Below are 23,989 nucleotides of genomic sequence, written 5' to 3' on the forward strand. Positions count from 1 at the left end.
ACTTCAGAAAACAATGAGAATACTTGGTCATAAAACCCAGCGCTTATTCGCAACCGCGTCCAACGTCATTTTGTTATGCCTCGCACAATGAAAGCGTGTTTCTGCAGGCGAACACCGAGTTTTTAGTGCTATGGCGAATCCCATTCAATTTATTCTTTGTAAATAAATAGAAATAAAAGTTCAAACTGCCCAGGTGGTTCGATTAATTTAACGAATGTAGAGAGCGCCAGCTCAATGCGAATTAGCCCTCTTGTTTGATTTGGACTACGCTTGTGCGTAGCTTCCTCTGCTATCGCCGAATTACGAGGCGTTGCCGTTTCGATAAAGCCGGCACCTCTTGTTTCGCGTTTTCACTATATGCAGCCACGTTTCGCCGTAGCGTCGTGCGACAGTTCTCCCCATCGGGGCCGTACCCAGAGGGGGGGGTACCCCTCCCGAAATCTTTTCCAGACAGCACGTAAGCAATACTTATTGTTGCTCTCATCAAAACTACCCCCTTCCCAAAATTCATACCCCCCCTGAGAAAAATTTCTGGCCACGGCCCTGCTCCCCGCCATCGGGATGAGGCGAAGAGCGGCCAACAGCGACGCGTTCGCGGCGAGAATCGTTGCCACTGCGTAGCTGGCCGTGATTAGGAGCGGCAGCAGAAGGCGCGGAGCAGGTGGACATCGGGGCAGGAAGCGCGGCCGAGGCGGCGGCGCAAGCAGGCCCGGAGCGGCCCCATTGGCGCCGAGACGACAGGCGACACCGAAAAGCAGCGCCGAAGGCCCCGCGCTGGGGGGGCTGCTGACGGAATTTCAATGAGTTTCCCTTGCCGGCCGACCGCGCGCAGGTTGGCAACCCTTTGATTCTCTCCCGCAGTCGTTCTCTGAAAGGCGGCGAGGGGGCTGCGTGACGTGGCTGCAGCGGCGTCCGCCATTGGGCGCGCGCGGCAACTAGAGGGCGTGCCGGCGGCCGCCCTAACGACCCAACAGTCCCGGCGGCGCGTTACGTCAGTGTTGACGCCGAAGTCCAGGCAGCGGGCGCTCAGCTTCCCGCTCCCGACGCTTGCAACGCGGCGCTCCGGGCGCCAGCGTCGTCATCGTGGTCGTCTGCCTCGACACGCACGTTTTCAGGCACGTCGCGGAAAACAGTTTTCGCGAGAACTGCCGGCGCTCGGATGCTTTCCTCGCCGCGCCAAGGATACTGTCGTAGTTGGTGACGCACACGGACACACTTCGTCGCTAGCTCGGCGCAAGAAGGGACACGCCGCCAGACACGGCTCTTCTTCGCTGCAGGGGCGTTGGTTTATCGCGAGCGAGGTATGGAGTTCTTACTGTGAGTCAAACCCAGGTAGGAACTTCATACCATGCTCGCGATGGAATGCAACTCACTCGACGCTCGACGTCAGCCGACGACGACGATGCCAAGGTGAGTCATCGCGGTTTCAACGTGCTTGCGTCTCCGTCGCACGCGAGAGCACGCCGCGTTCCGACCGCTCCCTTCTCCCGGTCGCGGGCCCTGGGCCCGGCTGACAGGCCAGAAGAAGGGCGCGGCAAGCAGTCCACAAGCGAGCCGCACTGTCCTCGTCCCTGTACGACCAAGGGGAGCGAGCCAAAAAGGCGCCCCAGGCTGGAGCCGCGCCGCAGCGCTGCTAGGCCTAGCGCCGCCGCCGCACGGTGAAGCACGCTTCAAGGCGACCGCGTGAGGGGGGAAAAAGCAGCGTGGCGTCCTTGTCTTGGCGCTAGATTAATCGGGGGCCGCCCGCAGAGACAGGAAACGGCTTCTTAGCCCGCTCGGCCAAGGAGGCCCGCCTGGGAACGGCTCGGGGGGCAAGCAAAAATGAACCGCTACCAAACGTGTTTCCTTCTCAGTCGGAGCTGAACCGCGAGAAACACCCGTGCAGAAGGAGGCCACGCGGTAGGCGCGTGCGCGTTTGTCGTCGTTTGACACCGGTCTTGTACCCCCCCTACGTGCCCGCCTCGGGCAGTGCGCCCACGCCGCCTTGGCGATTTGTTTTGTGATACCTCCGCGTGGCCGTAGAATTCTCTGCTCATTTGCTCCCGCAATGAACAAAGGATCTTACGGCTCTCGGCACTTCTATCACGCGTGGTCCTGTGGGTGTGAGATACTTTTTTCGTCTGATTCTCATGAGTACCTTACGTGTCACAAGGGACGTAATTTCATTTCTGTTGCTCGCATTTACGGTTATGTGTAGTACCTGACAAATTGCAGCGCAAGTGCGTCCGTCCCATCAGGTTCCTTGCATGTCGCTCACCTGAGTACACGTATTCTTTCAGAGACACGTTGCTCAAACTTTCCTTATACGCGCGATTTGTATTCCTAGGTCAACTGAAAATAGTTCACAGCACCTAATGCTTTGTGTATGTGTGTGTGTGTGCGTGCGCGCGCGCGCATGTGACCATCTAAAACTAAGCTCCACGCCCGAAGGAGCAGTGCCGGGGGGGTCATTGTGCGTGGCCAAACACACCCTCACCTGCACTTCACGTTGCCCTAAGTTAGTTGTCTCCCATGTGAGCGTTGCGACCTGATAGTTAGCTCGGTACAACCGCACAAACGATCGTCAGGAAGGGCCGGCGTGACGGCGCAAGAGGCATTCTTGCAAGATTCATTCATACTGCAGAGCGCTCGCCAAAAGAAAGCTGTACTTCCCCTACGACTTTTCAACCCAGTTCAGACACATTTTGAACCGCACGAGTAAAAAAGAATCCGGTCTAAGGAGTATATAGCCGTGCACAAAGCCCCTTATTTTTCCTTTATCTCGTTTGAGGAATTATATGTAGTGAGTATAACCAACAGATCGTCCCAGCGTATCCGCCTCCCTGTCGTTCAATATTGTTTTGGGCGGATTTCTTGTAAGGGGAAGAATGTATAACTGCAACTGTATACCTTTATTTTAAGAAAACAGAGCCAACCGAATTACGTCTATAGCACGTGCGGAACTTCCAAATAAACAGTACACTGAATCAGTAGTTACCTGTCTAGGTCGAGATCCGTTAAACAAATCCGCTAAAAAAACAGTCGCCAGCTATAGTGTTCACAGATGCGCGCGGCAGTCCCCACGTTGCATTCGGCGATGCGAGCGCGCCCCACCCACGCCACAAAACCTGTGCATGGTTGGGGCTAAGCACGAATGTATACGAATTCAGCCAATCGTGCACGAATTCGCTCGTGACGTTAGAAAACCGCGAACCCTCCTTATTGGTCTGTTGCATAAGGACTCGCCTATGTACGCCAGCATAAGGTATAACATCGCGTGCGTACACACGAGTTGACGTGTACTTGGAGCCCGTATCTTTCAGCTCGCAGACTGAAGTTTCACCCCGTACATATATGATAGGCGACCCCTGCGCAGACCACAGTCGACGCAAATGGCTGAATGGAAGGAATTCTACAGGCTCGTCGAACTACAGGAGCATGGCGTAGGGGAAAAACGCCCAAAATAAGATCACGAAATAGTACGGTAATCTGGCCACTGCCTCAAAGACTAACTTGTCGCCTTTTATTGCTTTTATTCATTGATTTATAACCGCTCGCGGGGCCATATGTTATGCGTGGAATCTCATTAATCACTCCACAAAGATATTTCATTTGTACTTCACAGAGAGAGTATCCGTTTAATGTCGCTTTGGCCACGATACAGTGCGGTGGTGTTTGAACGTATTTGCTCGCCGTGAGGGATCTTCAGTGCATCGTGAATGATAAGGGAGCTTTTTTTGTGTGTCGGCACCGCAAGCCGCTTGACCAGCGTATCATTTTCACCGAGGCCAGGAAGGAACACTTTTTGCGCCAATCCGGGCCGCCAGCATGTCAGTTGAGCATCTTGCAGGCTGTTTAGCAGGCTGTCGCAGTATAGGCGTACCTTCCAGTATTTTGTTTTTCTTTTGCTTCCACCGCCTATCGCAATCTCGCCTTTGTGTGAGGGGTCTGAAGTAGACAATGTTCGGTATAAGGGCTCGAATTGGGACGAAAAAGGAGCGACGCCGACACTCGCTTCCTTTCCGTCCCGTTTTTGTTTTTCGTTCTAATTCGAGGAAAGAATGCCATCCGGTTCCACCTTTACATCCCGTTGAACGGATATCAACGGAACTTGTAAACCCGTAAACGCTGCATGTACAGCGTGTCCATTCAAACTTCTGTACCGTAATCGTGATCGGTACTTGGTTCTTCCGTCAAATAGTTATCGTCAAGACGCTTCAGGTCGCTTAAAAGGAAGTGGGGAAAACATGTGGTAAACTATTTACATCAGCGTATCCGTTCACATGCCGAGGTGCTGTACTCAAAAACGTTTCATAAGTGACGAGGAGTCACTAGCACAGCGTGACAGCTTTGAAAAAAGAGTTGGAACAGAACTGATTTGAAGTAAAATAATATGCTTAGAATGTTTTTAAAAACAGAACTAACTTTGGTGGTTATCGATATCATTAAAAAAGGTTTTTTTTAATGGTTTAAACGGTATTTCTTAATCTTAACACGGTACCGGTATGCTAAGCTCTCTAGTGCTGGCGCTTCGCAGACTTTGTTCTGCTTAGTGTGTGGTCATATAAAGTCGCGCCTTTTCGTAGGTGACCAGCACACACATTGTGCGATAGTATGATCTTCCCACGCCCTTCAGTAGACCTTTTAAGCATTTCATACGTTCAAATAGAGCGAAACGCTTACCAACGAGTCATTGTTTTCTGGAGAAGTTCCTTTTTCCATCTTTTTTTTCACTCACGCATTCTCTCTTCTGTATTATGGCGATCTTTACTACTAAATAGCACAAAATATGGCGTTTTTTTTTTCGAGGGTGATATTCGGTCGGGTTTCATTCCTTTTTTCTTATATAAAATTTTATAGTTAACACCCCGTGCACCGTCAAGGACTATCCACTTTCACGGTGCAGTCTTATAGGTTGGGGATACAGAAGGTACTTGTAGCAAACATCGTACACTAAACATCCAATCCGTACCCCCCCTCTTTTTCGTTTACCACGCCTGTCAGCCCACTTAGCTTTGAGAGGCTGTGGCTCTGCGTTTTCTTTTCTTTTGTGCTAACTACAGACTAGTAGCATCCCAACACCGCGTCAGATATCTGGAGGCTTAGTAGTTTCCAACTTAAAGGACGCGTCCATTATCCCTCGTTTCAGAGATGGTGCGACACAATAACGTAAACTGTGGCTGTGTGATTTTTTAGGCGCAAGAACAGTGTTGCGAATACGGCTTGAACGTGACAACACCTAGCTAGGAGCAGTGAAGACCTGACAAACTTGGGCCACCCGCGCGCAATCACGTTTTTGTATAGACCGGTACGCCTTTGTTCCGCCGTATTGGACGCGGGGTACCGATATATGGTCAGCTGCAACTCCATAAAAGGCAAACGCACGTGAATTATTTCCTCATTTCCTCGCTAAGATGGGTATACCATTTGTTCTCTCTGCATTTGACTATATACGTCCGTAGACTGTGAGATGAGCAGGCAACCGTGCTTTAAGTAATTGCAAACTGTGCTGAGCTCTTGCTTGAGCTCTCTGAGCATGAGCTCTCTGAGAGAGCTCATGCATGCTCCCTCATACCGAATGTTCCCCGTCAATACTATTCCCTGGCAGGACGCGGTGAATTTTGAGTTTCTCTATTAATGTTACACCCTTCTGCCGTATGCAATCGAGCAAGTTTACGCCAATCATGATTTTTAAACCATCGACTAGACCAGCTTAGCCTGCAAGTCTTCAAATAGCCGTGTCCCATTTGCTTATTATCTCAACAGTACATCGCGTGCAGCAACTAGTTCACGGGGTCTATTTATTAAGCACTATTGTTTTTTTTCTACACGTTACCACAATTTCGCATCGGTATCGAGTTAATAGAGAGTTTTAGCATATCGTTACCGTGTTTGCGTTACCGTTTACTGTGTTACCGGAAGCCGGAGTTCCCCTTTACCGCTGAAAACGGTAAGACACGTTTTGGCACACGGTTTGCGGTTTGCGTATTCTGGCTTACCGGCCACCGATGGGACACACAGAGACATCTAATGCATTAGTATCGAAACAAATCACGCATAATTTTGTTGCTCACAGCTATCTGCTTTTTTTAAAAGTAGCTTGAATGTTTCACTTTTCGGGTGAAGTGTTCACAATAACATTATTAGTTTTGAGAATACTGTAGCCATTACCTGTATAGCTTTAAAAAGGAAAAATGATGTCGGTGGCACCATCTACTGAGTACAGTGGGAATCAAAGTAAACGAATTTACGTCTGCGCTAACTATTTCGGCATGAAATGGGTAAAATATGTTGAAATCTTTACTCAAGAACCTACACTACCTTGCACGACACAATTTTGGAGACGTAAAAGCGCTTTGCGTGCTCAGAAACTTATCTGAACTATTTGAGGCGGGCGAGGCTTAGTACGAGTGGGGGGGGGGGGGGGGGGGGGCATTTTGCTCACCCATCCGAAAAAAAATAGTTGTTTGTCGTACTCCTCATCATCATTTAACGAGAAAAACCTAATAAACAACATCAACTAAGAATAGTTTTACCGGCTGTACCAGGCATCAAGCGCCGAGCGCGCTGCGTTTGCTGTAATCAGGACGAGAGGGTACACTTCGTCTGCTCGTGAAGCGCCGTGGCGACGGTAAAGGCTGTGCCGCTAAGTTACCGTTCACGGTAACTCGTCGCACATGCGCAGTCGACTCCCGCAAACCGGTAAACGGTAACGCAAACACGGTAACGATATCTCGCATCCGTCCCGCGCCCATATCCAGCAAAGATTTCGCGTCTGCGTCGCCAAAAGGTGGAATCGAACATGCTTTGTTGGCGTAAGCGATCGCTTCCTGCTCCGCGGCGTCGTGCACGCAATGTGCTAACGCAAGCAGCGTCTCTAGGAAGCTTTCTACGCATGGCCTGTGGCGATGCCAACAGAGCAATTAACGCTCAGGTTAACGAATTGCCCGAGTGCGTGGAGCCGAAAAGTCGTTCGATAGTAGTCAAAAGCGGCGATAAAAAAATTAGAATTGTATCATCTTTTTCTTTCAGAACTACGTTTGGGCTGTAGTTGCAGGGTATGGATTCTAAATCTTGGACAAACGCAGTAAACGCGAAAACGAGTCGCACCTGCCCCGTCGCTCCCGAAGTTGTATGCACCCTGCATAGCACGTAGCAGAGCCGGTGACTTAAAAATGAAGTGTAGTTGCAAAGTTGCAAATACGGTAGCTTGCTGCAGTGATCCCGCGAGCGACTCGTCCTTTTGTCCAGCAACGGCCGTCTTAGGAAGATTTAGGAACGACCTGTGAGGCGATGTCCCTGCGCGAGTTCATTGCACATATGTAACGGCGCAAGGCTTATGGTTTTACCCTCTCATAACCTTCTTTTCGGTGAAAGTTATACTTTACATGACATTTTTTCGAAGTTTAATTATAGAATTTTTTTTTTTAAGTGGTGCTTCCCCTCTTCAACAATAACGCTGCAGTGAAGCACGCTTCACATCTGGGTACTGCACTGGGCTCTACTTCGCGAAATGTCATGTGCGCTATAGCTTTCAGAGCACATTGTAGTTACAGTCACCGCATCAAGAGGCTGAACCGAAGCAGGCAAAACTAGTTCATGACAGCTTCTTATTCAAACTTGTTTTGAATATAAGCGAAGCTAGGTTTTCTTCAAACAAACGGCTGTCACCAGTTGCGCTTCTCATGCAGTGCCGTATGCATCATGCTATGTATGTTTCGGGTTGTTCGTTTTCGGGTGAAACTCGAATTTTTCCGATTGTTACGCCCCGAACATGTTTCAGGAGGATCGCGTTGAACCCCGAATGGACCCTTTCAAAGTACCGATCGGCACAGTTGTGAACTGACGGCCCGCCCTTCTCAACCAGTACTTGCTGGAAGCAAGCCCTTTGTGGGGCTCTCGAACTCACTGAGTACTGGCATGACTCTACTGCTCGCTACTTACTGCAGACTGGCAAATGCTGCACTGCCACCGTTGTGCCTGGCTAATGGAAGCTGTGATGTCGAAAAAACTTTCTCCCAGCTGAGGTACGCGTTCAACGATCGAACAGGTCTGAAATGGAGACCGTCATGTTGCGATTGAAGACGATAACGTGTGTAAACAAGAATGTGTGAAAAATCGATGACCAGCTTTTTGTGAATAAAATGTTTCATTTTTAAGAACTTACCTATGCTTTTTACTGTCATCGTTACTAATTCATTTCCAAACAAACGCCAAATTTCGGAGACTATTTGCTAGAAAACCCTGATGTCCCCCCGATTCCCAGCTTGAAACAAACACTAATTTTAATGCCTTAGAAGACACCCTCTGATAAAATAAACTGGTTGTACTATCTAGCACATCTTTGCATTTAACTCGAAAAATACCCGAATTCGGGAATGCTTTTACAGAAAAACCCGATTTGTCTCTAAATATCAGTTTGAAGAATAGCACCCGATTTGTACCCCCCTACTTAAAAGAGATATAGAACCCGAAAACGAACAACCTTATGTATGTTTTAGCGCTTGCTATTTTGTAGAGACAAGAATTGTAAAATGACGCTTAATTAGTGATTACAAATTTTAACCTCACCTCAAACTATTTATATGAGTGGATAGCTTCGCAAGAGCGCACGGCACACATAGTGTAAAAAGTGGCTAAATCATGCATGCGAGCACACATTGGCAGAAATTTATCACAGAGGTCAAACATCCTAAACAAAAGCAAAAAATATTTTGTAAGTATCTTGACAAGCTTGAAGCTGCCTTCACAGAGAGGACTGACTAATACATGCGCGCATCGCGGATAATTTTTTCCCCTGGTAATTGAAAGTGTGGGAGCTCAAAAGAATATCGATTTTGTTATCACAAGGACAGCATCTATCTGTTCCGTTTCTGGGTACTCCGCAATTAGGTTATATATACGCGAGGGATATTGACCCTTTATTATATTATTCGTTCTTTTTTTGGTAGAACGTTGGTTGCGCGCAGAAAAGAAACACGTAGGCGGTGTGGATTTAACGTGGTATATCATCACTGGACCGTTTTGCCTATTCATGAACAGGCCCTCCACTTCACCTGTCCGCGTCGTTAACGCAACACCGAAAGGCAATGCTATATTAAACCGCAAACCGTATTTGACCTTTGCCCTTCCTGAAAGCGAGAAGTACGCTCCAGGGCCACGTGGCCGCAGCGCACTTGTAAACCAACAGGGAAGCGTGCGAAAGCTACCTTGAAGCGCACTTTTCCAAGGGCCAGCGATCGTGGCTCACGCACCAAGTGTGGGCCTTCTGTCGTCGACGCGTGCGGCGTCGCAAGGCTGTAGAATTTCGCACGTAATAGGCAACCAATTCGTTGGCGTGCAGAAACTAGCCGGGAACATCCGTGATACCAGAATATGCGCAACATTGCTGTCTGGCAGTAACGCCATTCGTTGGAGAATAACCGTAGACAATAAAAACGCCATCCCGGCACACGCTGGCTTGCACTGAAGGGAGTGAATTTGCTTTTCTCGTTTCAACACTACTATAAAGAAGAGCCGTGCTGGCTGCGTGTCTTATGTGGCCCCTTCTGGGAAGTTCTGCCGCAGCGAACAAGGTGTGCAATTTTCAGCAAATATAAAAGTAAGATGCGTTGTTGTGGAACGGAACTGCGTGAAGGGGCGTCTCTTGTCTGCTAAAGCCTGTTTTCTTTATACTGTCCGTGCTCCAAAGCCGGGCCCCATCGGAAGAGGCTTCGTTATCCCAAAAACCCGTTATACAGAAGACAGGCCGAATTCGCTCGAGCGGCTCTTTACGGAAGCCCTTCCGATAGGACCCGTTTTTGGGAGCACGGCGCAAACTCGGGTGGATGGCGTGCCCCCTTGGGTGTTTCTGCACCCCAAATGCGCGCAACCTTGCTAGACTACAGGGCGTCATCTCCACGAGCACTGGGGTGTTTGAGACGGAAAAAATGCTGCCGAACCGCCGGATGTGAGGCAAATGCAGCAGCACTAAACAATCGCTCGGTCGTAGTCGCACTTTTCATTTGCCGCTATTTAGTTTACTTTGAGCTGTACGGGCTCCTTCGCAGCGACGACGCCGCAGGCATATTGCAGCGGAGCGTGTCCGGGCAAGGTGCTATGGACTGCAGAGGCGGTGCCACGTCATCGAACGTGGTCGCCTTCCGCATCGCAAGTCTGAATCATCCCGAAGCGTCGAGGCGGCGCAGGCCGCGTGCAGCTCGAGCGCGGACTGCGCTTTCGTCAGGTTCTTCCACCACGGGCTGAGCATTTCCACCCGCAAATGCACTTATTGTCGACTATGTCTCAAAAGGACCGTGCCAGCTAACCTGCGCAGCTTTCGCCCAACGCACGGTTCCGACCATGCACTTACTGCGACTTATTTAGTCGACTAACTTTTAACTCTCTGTTGGCAAGAAATTGTTGTCACAGTTCTTACTTGTTAGGAGTGGAGTGACATAAATAAAACGTCAGCTAGCGGTATTGAAAACGGGAAGGTAGCGGTACAATATATTGTGGTTGTGATATGTCCCAGCGACCTTTCGTTGGAAGCACGGCGCTTCCTATGAACACCTAGCGCCATTTATTGGTTTTCTTTGAACTTCCGCTGTTATTTTAAGAAACTTCTACAACGGCCCCATTCTCGGCCGGGCGTCGGGCAGGTCCTGTTGCACTGAGTACAGCCCATATTCGTCATTCGTCAAGGGGTGGATAACTTGTTCCCAACACTTGCTTTTACAGAAGTAGCGTTTTTTTTTGTTTTTTGTTTTTTTTTTTGCATCTTTGTTCATGGTTTTGTTTCATCGGTTTGTCTCCAAGTAACTTGTAGAGGTGGAAATGCTGACAGTATTTATATACATCTTATTTCGACTAATTGTCGTCCGCTTCTGCGTGTCGGAACCATTTGAATAGAGCCGAGGATCTGCTGCAGTGCTACTTCGATCGGAGGTGCTATTTTCGCGGGCTTCGACTGTTGATTCCTTGCGTGTCGATTCCAGTTTACATGACAATTTGTCCGAGCTTCAGCCCCGCTGTGTAGCGGTGCCGTACTTCAGGTTGCGGACCATTTTGGTTTGGTTAACGTTCGCCAAAATCTTAAATCTCGTACACGTGAACATTTTAGTCCGGAAATTTCTTCGGCGGGCCCAAGTTCATCTCCAAGTGGATGTGCGTGTGCTTGCGTTGGAATTTTCAGGTCAGACGTTAAACATCAGCTTCACGTGTTCTCGGTTTACTATGATTCGAGTAAACGTCACATAGTATGGTTGAACACAGTGTGCGAGGAACCGGTTGCATTCGGATTTCTGGCACGGCCATCTGGAGCAAATGCAAAAATATGGACTGACAATAATTGGAACCAATAAGGCTAAAATTCGGCGCAGCTGTGTTGATGCTGAGGCAACTTTTCGATAGTACGATGGTGATACGACACCGCTGTAGTGAGCTCCACTAATCGCCAACCACGGATCGTCGAAATGTCGCACGTCAGTATCGGATCTACTGCCCCATCACATCGTCATTGTCCTATCATTTTGGAAGCGGCACATTGTTAGGAAGAACGTGCACTCACGCGAGGTGGCCAGTACTCTTCGCAGCGTCATGAACCATATACAAACGGTGTGATCATGATCGATGTTGGGAGGAAAGGGCATCCCAATCGCCTGACACTCCTGCCCCTTTATCCGTTTTGTCACCGTCGTACATCAGGCGACGCCGCATGAACCCAACGCGCAATGGTATGCGGCGTTCGTTCACAGTTTGAGCGGATTTCTGTAAGCGGGCCGTAGGGGGAAGCGACCTGATGAGAAAGAGCACGCGCGAGGCGTTTATGTGCAATCAGTTTCGACGATAGACATATTCGGCGTGAGAACAAAAATTAAGAAGAAAAACAATACAATTCAGGAATAAATTTGCGGCGAACCTTGTGAGGGGTCGCTTCTTTGCTCATCGTGTGTTGAGAATACTAAGGAAGATATAAGGAGAGAGTGTCAACAACAAAGGCCTAACGGGCAGAGAAGACGCGGCTTGTGCGCTTGGCGTCAGGCGGCGGGGCAGTCGATGTGCATCGCACGAGGAGCGACGACATGTGCGGCGAAAAGAGAAGCGACTCGTTCGCTGCCTATAGAGTTTCAGGTGTGACAGCGTGCGGACTATTGTCCCAGGCAGCCCATTGATTCCTCTGCGGTGATCCGCCGTCGGTGCAACTGCCAAGCTGGGCGCGTTCGCCGCTGCTTCTTCGACTCTGGCCACCTCTGAATAACGGCTGCGAACCCCCCCTTTCCTGACAAGTCGCCCCTGCGAGGCGTCAGTCTTTCTTTCTTGGCGCCATCTGTGCGTGTGTGCGGCACTTGTGCGACGTGGAGTGCACCTCGCTGTTTTTCCGCTCCGTTATCTTTCTTCCGCAACCGCCGGGGCCATTTCAGCATGCGCTGCAGGCACGGTCCAGCTTTCAGCATTGTTGATGCGAACGCTTAGCCTCTGGCGTAAAGAGTGGGGGAGAAGTTCAGCTTTCTCAGAGGGCAATAAATGTAACCGACATAGTCGGCTGGGCAACAAAATAAGTCAGCAAATTTGTGGGCCCTGTGGGCCGTCGCGGTGGCCGCATGGGTCCACAAGGGAAGACCCAACCCTTGCCCGCTTTTCCCTTCCCCAACCAGACCACCCAACACAGAGCTAGCTTTTTTAGTGGCTCTACTTGAAGCATTCGAGGCTGGCACGCGTTTCGTTATTTCCGCGCCACTTTGCCGGGTGTGCGCAGTGCGAGGTAAGATAAGGTGACGTCCACCGTGGCGGGGTCAAGCGCGTGTGGGAGAGGCCTCGTTGGGCGACCCCATCTGATCGGCGAGGCGGGTGCGTTCGAACCAGTTCTCGCAGTGAGCCCAAGGGTAGCCTCGGGGTCACGAGAGAAAACTGCTGCGGAGGACTGGTTTGCTCGCGCGTGGGCCTCCACGGCCGGCCGCCCAAGGCCCACGCGGCCTTGGTCCAGATAGGCGCGCGTGGCCAGTGCCGCGCAGAGCATGCACGTGCCTCGCCGTTGCGGCGACAGCGGCGAGCCTTGGCCTGGGGCGTCTAAAAAATGACTCCGGCCGCTGGAACAAAGGAACGCGGCGAGCACGCGCGGGTGGCAGCCGGGGAGGGCCGGACGCTGTTGCGCGAGCACACTTGTGACTGATGATGATGGCGGTGGCCGGAGGTGTTCGGGCTCTCGACGGCGCCGCTCTTCGTCCACCCGCATAGCTACGTGCTGCGCATTGGTAAACACCGCGTGATGTAAGCCGGAAAGTCGTAAATGCGCCCCTGGTCTTTTTTTGCAGAGACAACGTACTTGTCACAGCGTTCGGCACACCTCTCCTGCGGACAGCTTGCATTTGGCAAACTCGTGCTCGCCGTTCTGACAGCAAGGCAAACATGTGCCGAAGGCGTTTTTGCGTTTGCCTTTCTGCACAAACGTAACTTCTCTTGTGAGGATGGCAAGCAAGGTAGTATTTTTTTTCCACATTTTAACTTTGCGAAGATGTGTACCAGGATCGCCAGAGAGTTCGCTACGCCCACAAGAGGGAAATTAATGCGCAGGTATCACTTCGGGCATTTGAAAATCAAAATTATTGCGGGTGTCGCACGAACAGCGAAATTTCGAGGTGATGGGGCGAGCGATGAAAAGAGCTAGTTTGTTTCTGACACCGCTTTGCATGCGATTTTACCCTGTGCAGAACGTCATTAATTACCCTCTTGTGGGCGTAGCGAACTCTGACGATCCTGCTACACATCTTCGCAAAGTTAAAATGTAGGAAAAAAAATACTAATCCTCACAAGAGAAGTTACGTTTGCGCAGAAAGGCATGTCAACCCCACGTAGTCGCATTTCTCAGCTGTTCCGAAAAAAATCGGCTATGAAAGGATGAAGCCGCCATTCCTAGCAACACCAGTGCTTGCTTTATTTTTCATTTTTAGACAGTCTAACCGAGATTATTCAGGCTAGCCAATAAATGGGTTATTTTCTGAATTAACATACAGACACATAGAGCAAGCAATGTCTCTCCTAGCCGCGTCATGCCCGCTTTCTTCGTTGCTTAAGCCAGAGCATGTCGTTAGAGCTAGATAAATGATGGCGAAGTACAAAGTGCCTTCTGAACAGGCTTAGTTTTTTTTTTTTATCGCATATTTGCTACACAAAGTATATAGCGGCTTCGAAACAGCGTGTATGGCGCGGACATCAGCGGAACGTGTTGGCAGGGTCATGCTGTCATGGGTGAAACAAACCTGCGCGCGCGTGCAGCGTCCACGCTTGTGCGGGGCGCACATGTGCTCGCTTCCGCCGCAGTCGACGATGTGCGCACAGGTGCGCGCAGTGGGGGCCCGAACGACACTCGATCTCGCCAGAAGGGATTGTTCGGGTGTATACCACGCCAGGGAGGCATGATTCGGATGGGCTGTTGTTGCACCTGCGGAGCTTCTGGCGGGCACAACGGCTGTTTTCCCATCCATTCCCTTGTCTGCCGAGTGACTGCGCAAAGTGTGCAATTCTGGCACCGACGACAGCTGGACGAGTCGTTGCGGCGACGAGTTGGAGTGTCATCATGAAATACTGAAGCGCTTGTCCGGTGTACTTCTCTCTCATATCCTGTTTTAAAGCGAAGCTTTCCATTTCTCAGTGATGGCGTATGTCGAGTGGAAAACGCACTGCAGGAAAGCCAACTTTCTCTTGTCGATTATCATTATCGTGGGTGAAGTGAAAGAAGAAATAAACGCTTCCCTTGGTCGGAATCGAACCTGGGTCTTTCGCGTTATGAACACACCGTCTATCCGATTGCTCCATTTCAACATGGTTGAACCAGATTAAATTTGGAGATGGGTGCTTGGACGTTCGAAATTAGACGAAAAAATCGTACACCCCTCCGTCTGACGCCGACGATGGCTGAGCGTAAAGCTTTCTTCTGCGAAATAAAGTGGCGAAGTGGCGAAGCCGCTGCGGTGAAAAGTCCAAACCGTCTGCGAGTCAAAGTCCAAACTTAGATGACAACCAATGAATCCCTCGCGAGAAAGCTTTGCGTTCAACCATCGCCATCGTTAGACGGAGGTGTGCGTGATTTTCCCTCTGCGCTGATCTTCAGTAGTGTGAAGCGTTTATTTCTCTGTTCCTGCTCAACAGGAGTTTGTACTTTCTATCAGCTAACCTATTTCGTTGATGTAGAGGTTTTTCTAAGGGCGCAGATCGAGTTTCGCAATTTATGGGCTGCGCGCGTCTGTATCGCATGACACATCAGTCGCGAAGAATTGGCCCCGCGTAACATATACATGTCCGCGAGTTTACTGTACGCTGCCCGTGTACGCGCCCCGGAAGTTTGTTGTATATGTGTATTAACGTTTCGTTTCTGCCTTTTCTTTTTGTTTCTTCTCCTAGGTGTCCGCCCGAGTCTTGGAGCGTGCGCTGCTGAGTGCGCTGGTGCATGGATGCGACTTAGTCGCGGTTTCAGGCCGACTCTGAGCATATATAGCCAGCTGAGCCGCCCCTACATGTGCACCACCATTAACAAGCCAGGCAGGAGAGCGCCCTTGCCGGGTGCGTGCGGTTTAAAATGTGGTGCCACTCGGCAAGATGGCGCGCTGCCTTCGACGATGGCTTCTGAGCGCGAGCGGGGCCTGTTTGCCAGGAACGTGTCTGAAGACACGTTTTCCTAGATTTACTTTAAAGAGCGCCGAAACGCCAGTCCGAGGTACGCGAAAATCCCACGTGCTTTTTGTTCTATGACAATAAAATTTGTCCTAAACCAAACGTTGGTTATATTACTTGGTCGCCATAGACGTTTAAGTTGCGACTGCCGGAATACCTTCTTTGGGGATGGTTTTATTTTTATTCTTTGTAGTACTATTTCGTCGTGCTGCTTTCTTATTTCGATTCCGATTCCAGCAGCCAACAATTGACGGGTTTCTTTCCGTGCGCCCAGACGTGACAGTACGAGGACTAGATAGTCAAGCAAACAAAAGAATACACGGAAGTTAGGAGTAGGACAAATACATCAAAATTCAGACAAACACGCAGAAGCGTTCAAAAGAGGGAAACAGTCAGGTGGTTGGTCAAGTGAATTATACGCACTATGTACAAATGCCACAGTTTCTCGGAAATATGACTTGGCCGAAGCGGTTTAGATTTGGAGAGGGGTGCATGGACGTACAAAATTAGAAAAATCCTGTATAGACGACGATGATCCGTCCCGAGAAAGCTTTGCGTTCAAACATAGTCGTCGTTAGGCGGAAGGGTGCCTGATTTTTTAAATCACGCGTCATATAGCCTGCTGAGGCATCCATGGTGAAGCAGAATTGCCAGGAGCGTTTCAGATTTCTTATACCCCTGCCACAGGGGCACTTTCAATCGCGATTGAGTTGACCCGGATCGAGCTCAATCCCTATCGGGCTGTGCTGCACGCCAGTATCAATCGCTATCGAGCCCGATCCCGCTCGAACTCAGGCCTGGTTCCCCAGGTGCGATTGGACGAAAGCGGTGATATTCTTGACCTCGCTGAGTAGTGGTACAGAAGGTGACATCTTCAACTAACGCCACAAATTGTATGAAATAACTTGACTCAAATAAACGTGCGATAACATTTATATAGTGACGTATACCTACGACCGCACGAAGTTACCAGTACATTTTTGTCGCCATCTGGCGTACGTGAGTGCAATTGGTGCAACTTCTCAATCGGGATTGAAACGTGCTGTGTAGCAGCGTCAATGCGCCGAGCGCGCTCGAAAAGTCAATCGCGCTTCACTTGAATCCAGTTTGAAAGTGCCCGTGTGACAGGAGTGTTACACACTGAAGGCAAACACGATCGTAGCTGGGAACGAAATGAGTTATACGCACGAAATAAAACGAAGTAGTTTGATCTCGAAGTAATTTGCGAGAGTAGTAAAGCTACTGGCAGGGAGCTAAAAGCTAAGTCAGAAGGCTCGCGTCGTTCGTGCCCCGTGCTGCTGTAATCCACCCCTGAAGTGGGAGGGACGGCACTGCGTGTTCTTGCACACGTCAGCCCGTGCAACGGCCCGTGACTCTGTCTGACCGCTCAATCTTCTGACCGTGTGGGCTTTGCAATGTGCACGCAGTTCCGTCGCGGATTCCTCTAGTCATTTATGGACAGTTCCTCAGTGCCCAGTTCCTGGCCGCTCTAACTGGCTTGCCTTTTCGAAATGGCTTTCCGTCTTTGGGGCACGCGTGTACATACTGCCCCGATCCGGGAACCCCATCTAAGGAATGCTCCACTGCAAGCACATGTGTGCTGAAGGAAAGCCAGCTTCACGCCGTGAATGTGTCGAGGCGATGAAAAGATTATAATGCTGGTGGACGAAAAGCAGAGAGGGGAATACTGCCTAGGGCAGTTACCACCTGTAACAAGTATTTTGTGCCTTATAAGTTTTTTGTGCCTGCCCCAAGCAGCGCTAGTATTAAACCAAGAGTATAAAACATGGGTATATTAGTCCTTTTTGGTAATCTGACATGTCATCGCCCCGCTACAAATGGGAAACCAATAGCAACCATCATCATTATGTGTACCAAAGGAATGCTCTGCAACAGCATTTGAACACAAAAGCGTGTCCGGGATGGAGCACCCCGATGGCGCATACGCTCCTGCAGGGCATTCCGCCCAAAAGGCTGAACGGATGCCAGAAAGCTCGTTATGGGCGATACTTTCGAAATGACGTGTGAGCATCGGAATATTGATACTGAGACGTGATGGCCTGTGGTTACATGCGTCGCTATGCTCGGCATGCGCGCTACAGCGGCCGATAAAGCGCACGTTCAGCAATGCTTTCTTATCGTTTTTCCTTGTGCTGCGCACATGGTGCAGTTTCGTTGTTGAATATATATGTGCTCAGTTTGAGTCGCAACACGTGAGCGGTGGCCGCAGCTGCTCCCAGGACGCCTGTGGAAACGCGCGTGGAGGCACACGAGAACTAATGAGAGCCCTTCTGATAATTATCAACACCCTCCGTGTGGTTCACCGAATCCGCAACGCTCTAACGTGCTCTATGTAGATCAGTTCAGCGCGGCAGTGTGCAGCGGCTCGGAAATTGGGACGGGTGGAGGTGTTCGTGGTCTCATAAAAATAACTGTTGATCGGATATCATACGTTTTCCTGGCTGAAAGTAAATGGAAGCCACCTGAACCGAGCAGTGGGCCGTCAGTGAGGTGATGAAGCGAAAAACGACGTCTTTGATAGCGGGGAGAATCGCGAGAATTTCAAGCGGACGCAAGAAACAACTTCAAGCTAGGAAAGCGCATGATAGCTGAGCTTCTTCTTCATCGATAGCAGCAAGAAAACCGCTACAAGTCACGGTTATTGATGAGATGCACAAGGCTGCGCTCAGGTGCACTAATCGGACGCATTCGAGCGTTGCGCGCTCGGGAGGTCAACGGCAGTAAAACTTGAGGGGGAGGCTGGTGATTATCGGAAGAGCCGAAATCCTATCCCTTTAGTTATTGAGTGTTACGGTGCGGGGTGCCACCACCGACCGAAGAGCAGCTCCGCCCGCCGCTCGCGTGTTGCGAGTCGAATTGATCACGGTAGTACAGCGTCCGCGACCGGGAATCAAACCCACGACCTCGTTCGTTAGTACATGCCTTATCTTGAGCGGAATCGGGTGTGGTACCAATCTGTGGAGGCGGCCAACGACATCTCCTGCGACAATCCGTCGATCATAATTACATTCGCCAGAACTGAACGGAGGAAGGGGGGAATAGGTTGTCCCCGAGTCATATAGAACTAGACCGGTTGGCAGATAGTGCTCCGACAATTCATATTCGGGTTTGCTTTTACGCTCCGTGCAAATTGTACACATCCCGGTTGCTGCAAACTTGTACGGCCGATCTGGACGTACAAAATCAACAAAAATGAAGAAGCGGAAACGCACTGCAAAGACACTTGTGAGTCGGGGGGTGAAGGGGGGGTCTGTATCCACATGCGGGCCCAAAAAGAGTCAGCCGCAGCGTCGTTCGACGGAACATGCAAGCCGAGCGCGTATTTGCATGCGCAGCCTTTTCCAGGCCGGCGCCCTTTGAGACGCGCATAAAGGCACACAAGCTCGTGTTCTCATCTGACCTTCAGCCTTTGCTGTCTCGAATGACAGCAGCGACCCCCCTCCGAGGAGAAGAAACGACGCGAAGAAATCGGGGAGCGGATAAGGCGAGCCAAGTGCACCCCGCAAGGAGAGGGGTTATGTAAAGACACCCGGCTCGGTCTCGCGCAAGGCTACGTCTCGTCGTGTACCGTTACGCATGGGAACGGGCGGGGTCCGCGACGCCTCCAAGGCCGAGGCTTTTACCTCCGTTTTTATTTCGCCTCCGAAAGGGGTGTACGCACTGGGCCCCTTTGTGTAGCCGCCGCTGGGTTCCGTCGGTATTGGCCATTCACGTCTCCTCCGAGCCGCGGTTACAGCTCGCCCTTCGTGCCCGCGTCACGCGCCCTCCTTGAGCCCTCCATGGCTTGGACGACGCGAACTTCGCTGGCTCCGCTGAAGCGTCGTCGGGCTGCGCAAAAAGGCCACGTTGGCTTCTCTTCAAGAGATGCCGCCGCAGCGTCGCTCCCGGCGTGTTGCGTCAACAGGGACGTGTACGCAAACACTACGGCCAACCTTGCGCACAAGTATGCCAGAGCTTTGGACCATGCGGGCGACTTGTTTTGCAAGCGTGGGGGCTGTTTCTGTGGCGGTCACAACGCGGTTGTCCCGCGCTTTTTTTCTGGCATACCTAACTGGCTTCCCTGGCAGATGTCGGCGCGCTTGTGCGGCTAGGAGCGTCTCTATCTCCCCTTCCGCGCCCGCATCTCTCTGACCTCGAGAGCTGCAGGCGTCCTTCCATTTGCCAAGGTTGTGCGCCTCACGCGTGACGAGGAAGGCGTCCGTTTGGCGCGCGTCACGAACTTTGACCCCCGAGTAACGCATTCGCCACGGCCCTCCCCCATGTTACGACGCTTGGAACGCTGCCTCCGCGTTGCATATTCATGGCCGCTGGCTGAATAATGCTTAGCCGCTCTCGGACTCGAGGACGGTGTAACCTACCGCACGATCGAATAATTGCGGAGCGCTTGGAGCCTGGGCAGAGCGTGCATACGCGAAAGAGGAAGATAAGTCGACACGCGTGCACATGCCAATCTTGAGGCATTCAGTGAAACGAAGGTGCCGTTATGTTCTGCAACAACGTTACAATAGCTTCAACACAGTAGCAACAACCGTGCGCTGTACACGCACGCCCTCCACGCAGAAATCCACAACGGGATCCAAGCTATACTTGTATACAAACAAGCACCTGCAGCGACTGGCAGGTACTTGGGGGGTGGATGCTGCGGCGGTTTGGGTGTGTTGCATGCACAAGCAGAGACAGTCCTTGCGGCCCGCAACCTTCCCGTCACTTTCCGAGTCGGATCAGGGTCACAGCGGTTCTGCGGGGCCGACCTTGGGCCGATCTCGCGCGGCGGAGGGCGCGCACAATGCGCGCTCGCTCGCGGACGGTGGGAACGACTTGGCGCCGGGGCGCGGAGAAGGCCACCTGTCCGGGCCTAGCGTGGCTCCGTCCGAGGGTTCTTTGGATTAAAAGTTCCTCGCATCGAAGCCGGTCTTTAACTAACGATTGTGTCGAAAAACGAGGTGTAAACGGCACACAGATGTATGCCCCTTGGGTAGTATTTATATGATAATCAAAACTAGGCGTCTCAGAACGTTGGAAAATTTATAGGCAGGACTGCATGAGCTATCGACAGGTGGCATGGCGAAACTGCGGAAATTAACCCTTGCATTTCTCTTATAATATGAGAGAGAACCGGGCCAGTTTCCGAAATATATTTCCTTCCTCAGTGTTAGCCAAAAATTTGCGCGACAACGAAAAAAAATTCAAAAATAAGGCGTACGTATGTTGGTATCCGCACCCTTACAAAAGGGCTTGCCGCTTTAACATATATACCTAATTTTTTATGTATGAGGTGGATCAGATTTTTGGCATCGTTTATTTCTTTTTTTAGCCGATTTCAACTCGCGACAACCGTACACATTTGCAACGAACAAAACAAACAAAAAGCTTTTAAACTACTCAGTTTCCCAACTAGCAGCATCCGTGAAAAACTTTATCAGTGTCATGATTATTTAACGCAGCGTGAGCGCTGGAGACCTTTGAGTTACCAGTACATAACAGAGGGGATCAGTGCAATGGTAATAAAATAAACCTTGCGTTTTGAAAGACAGCCAGTTACTCACTACTGCTATCGGACTCTGTATTCTAGTTTCGCGGGAAAAACTGCGGTGCGCGCGCGCATCTCGAGGTGGTCCCGCGCTCATCACGTGGCGCGGTCCACCGGAGAGCCCTTATTGTATACACGCCACGTTCAAATCTTCAACGGACGCTGTTCCGCCCGCCTTGCCATGTCTATATATATAATAGGCAGAGGTCAATAGTCTTCACTCTTTCTTTGACAAAACCTGCCACATCACTGCTTTCCGCCGGATATATTACGTGAGTACGACGCATTTAGTTGGGTATACTATTTAACAGCTTGAAAACGACGCATCATATCGTGGTGAACACATTTGTTCCCCGGGCGTATACTCAAACACAGTACCGGGGTCGCGAGTTTTATTCTATTGTAATTTAGCCGTGTAGCTACAAAGTGCAACAATTTTGTGAAATAGAATATTCAGGGCACACTGCACGCACGCGCGGCGCATGCACCAAAAGCAAAAAAAAAAAAAGAAAAAAGAGAAAGAACAAAGTTCCCGAATCGTCTACGAAAAATAATTAAACTCAAAGGTATTACAACGCAACACCCGCTTGTATTACTTGCAATTTTACGTGCCGGAAATACACGTCGCGTGCATGAGGCGTGCTGTAGAGGAGGGGGTGAGTTTTGACCACCTGGGAATCCTTAACGTGCTCCGAAATCTCCACCCATGTGCGTCTTTATTTTTCGCCTCCATCAGAATAACAGCCGCCGCGGCAGGAAATCGAATCCGCCGCCTTGTGCTCAGTAGCGCGACGCCCCAGCCACTATGCCCCCGTGGAAGGGAAGGGGGGGGGGGGGGGGGGAACGGGGGGGGGGGAGGAGGCGAATAACTTCTCTGCAAAGAAAAGGAGCTCCGTGCCCGGAAGCGGGAGAGGCTCTCAGTGTGGGGCGGTGGGTGCCGTCCTGCGTGGCCGGTCCGCTATTCGCGCAGTCAATCGCACGCCATTTCATCGAACGCAGTTTCATCGAAAAAAAAAAAAAAGGCGTTTTCTTGAACGCCCTTTTATCGAAGTGCAGACGGCCGTTTCAGTGAGTGTATTTTTAATCCGTTTTTCTGTTTTATGCCCCACAATAAAAGCGTAAACGCTGCATTTTAAGCCGCTAATTATTATATGGGCAACTAAACGCAGTTAGCCCTGCAAACATGGGATACGGAAGCAGGTGGGGGAATAAAGGGGGGGGGGGCGAATTCCGGAACCACGCGCATGAGTTAACGCATTATAGTTTTCAATTTACTGAAGGGCAAAGTTGTTCTGCCGACCGCTGAGAAAAAAATTCCTCCGCATTTCCCCGAGGGGGAGAATGTGAAAGTGCGAATGCACGGTTGTCGGCCCGCTTGCGGCGCTTGCGCTCGGCCCCCGCAGCCCACCGCCTCGCCGCCTTCTCTTCCATCTCTTCCATCGGGTTTGTAGTATCACGTGTACACCACGCAGTTATCAAGCCGCTATAACGCCGCTGAGTCGCCAACGCACGCCGCTGACGACGTAGTTTGAATGCGTTAAAGATATAAGGCGCGTCACTAACACTGATATCACCGTCGCGTCCGTGGCATGGTCGGTAGAGCGTCGCGCTGCGGCCGCAAAGTCCTCGGATCGAAACCTGGCGCCGGATGCTGTTTCTTTTTTAAATATAGAGGAGCACTGCGGACGCCGCCGCCGCCGCCGCCGCCGCCGGTGGATGGTTTGGGGTCGCTTATAAAGTGCATTACTTAAAAAAATATGCACCACATCAGGGGCGACGGGGTGGTTGCTTGATACGTGTGTGACATGTGTAAATGCAATGTTTGATGGCCTAAGTATCAGCGGCGTCCGCACACTGCTAGAACACTGTCTAGGCATATAGCGTGAAGATTGCTTGGGCTATTTACACCTACTATTTGACGCATGCAAGATGGTCCCCCGCTGAGGAAGTCCTGAAAAGTCGGCATCCGAAAAACAAAAAAACCCCGACGATCTACCACGAGGACACTTGCCTAAATTCATCCTGCTTTTTCGCGGTCTCCATACACAACTTTTTGCCTTTACTTACCGCAATTAACTTATTCGGTCATTCACAGAAACTTATGAAGGCCATCCATCTATGGACGTTTATTGATTTTAGGGTTCAACGCGCCGTCGCAACGCAGGCGATGAGGCGCGCCGTATATAGTAGAGGGCTCCGGATTAATTTTGACCACCTGGGGGTCTTTAACGTGCGCCGAAATCTCGTACGCACGGGCATTTTTGCTTTTCGCCTCCATCAGAAAAGCGGTCGCCGCAGCCGGGAATCGAGCCCGCGTCCTCGTGCTCAGCAGCACAACGCCTCAGCCACTGAGCCACCGCGGCGGGTATCTATAGCCGTATAGTTCTTCAAATACGTTTTAAGCAATGACCCTCAGACACTACTGAAGAATTGTCTTTCACCAGCTGTCATTCAGAGAATACCCTCCTTGGCATTCATGGCCGCCGTGGCCCTCTTGTGTCAACGAGATTCCTAACTAGCGTCCTCTCAACTTACCTCCCGTCAGCTGCTGTTCCATCAGGTACCAAATACACCCCGATGTTGTCTAGATATTGTTCTCCGGCGAAACGCTGAAGAATCCCGCCCAAATTTGTTCCCAAATTTTTCAAATTTAGCTTATCGAAGTACATGGAGTGTAAAAGTCATGATTGAAGGAACACTAATATAGCAATACAAATACTAAACCGCCAAAAAAGTACTTGGATAAGGAAAACCGACATCCAAAGAAGTGATGAAGACGGGGAGGAGGGAGAGGGGGCAATCATATAAAAA

General features: G+C 50.6%; 1 long non-coding RNA gene across 1 annotated transcript; it reads left to right on the forward strand.

Moving 5' to 3' along the window:
- The first annotated feature begins 114 nt into the window (after positions 1-114).
- On the forward strand, positions 115-15,729 carry LOC144155156 (uncharacterized). Its single transcript, XR_013319517.1, has 2 exons — positions 115-1,410; positions 15,358-15,729. It is a non-coding gene; the product is annotated as an uncharacterized LOC144155156 (long non-coding RNA).
- The last annotated feature ends 8,260 nt before the right edge of the window (positions 15,730-23,989 follow it).

The sequence above is a fragment of the Haemaphysalis longicornis genome, unplaced genomic scaffold, assembly GCF_048455015.1.
Source record: "Haemaphysalis longicornis isolate Haplotype H1 unplaced genomic scaffold, Haemaphysalis longicornis Haplotype H1 scaffold_1, whole genome shotgun sequence".
Lineage (NCBI taxonomy): Eukaryota > Metazoa > Arthropoda > Arachnida > Ixodida > Ixodidae > Haemaphysalis > Haemaphysalis longicornis.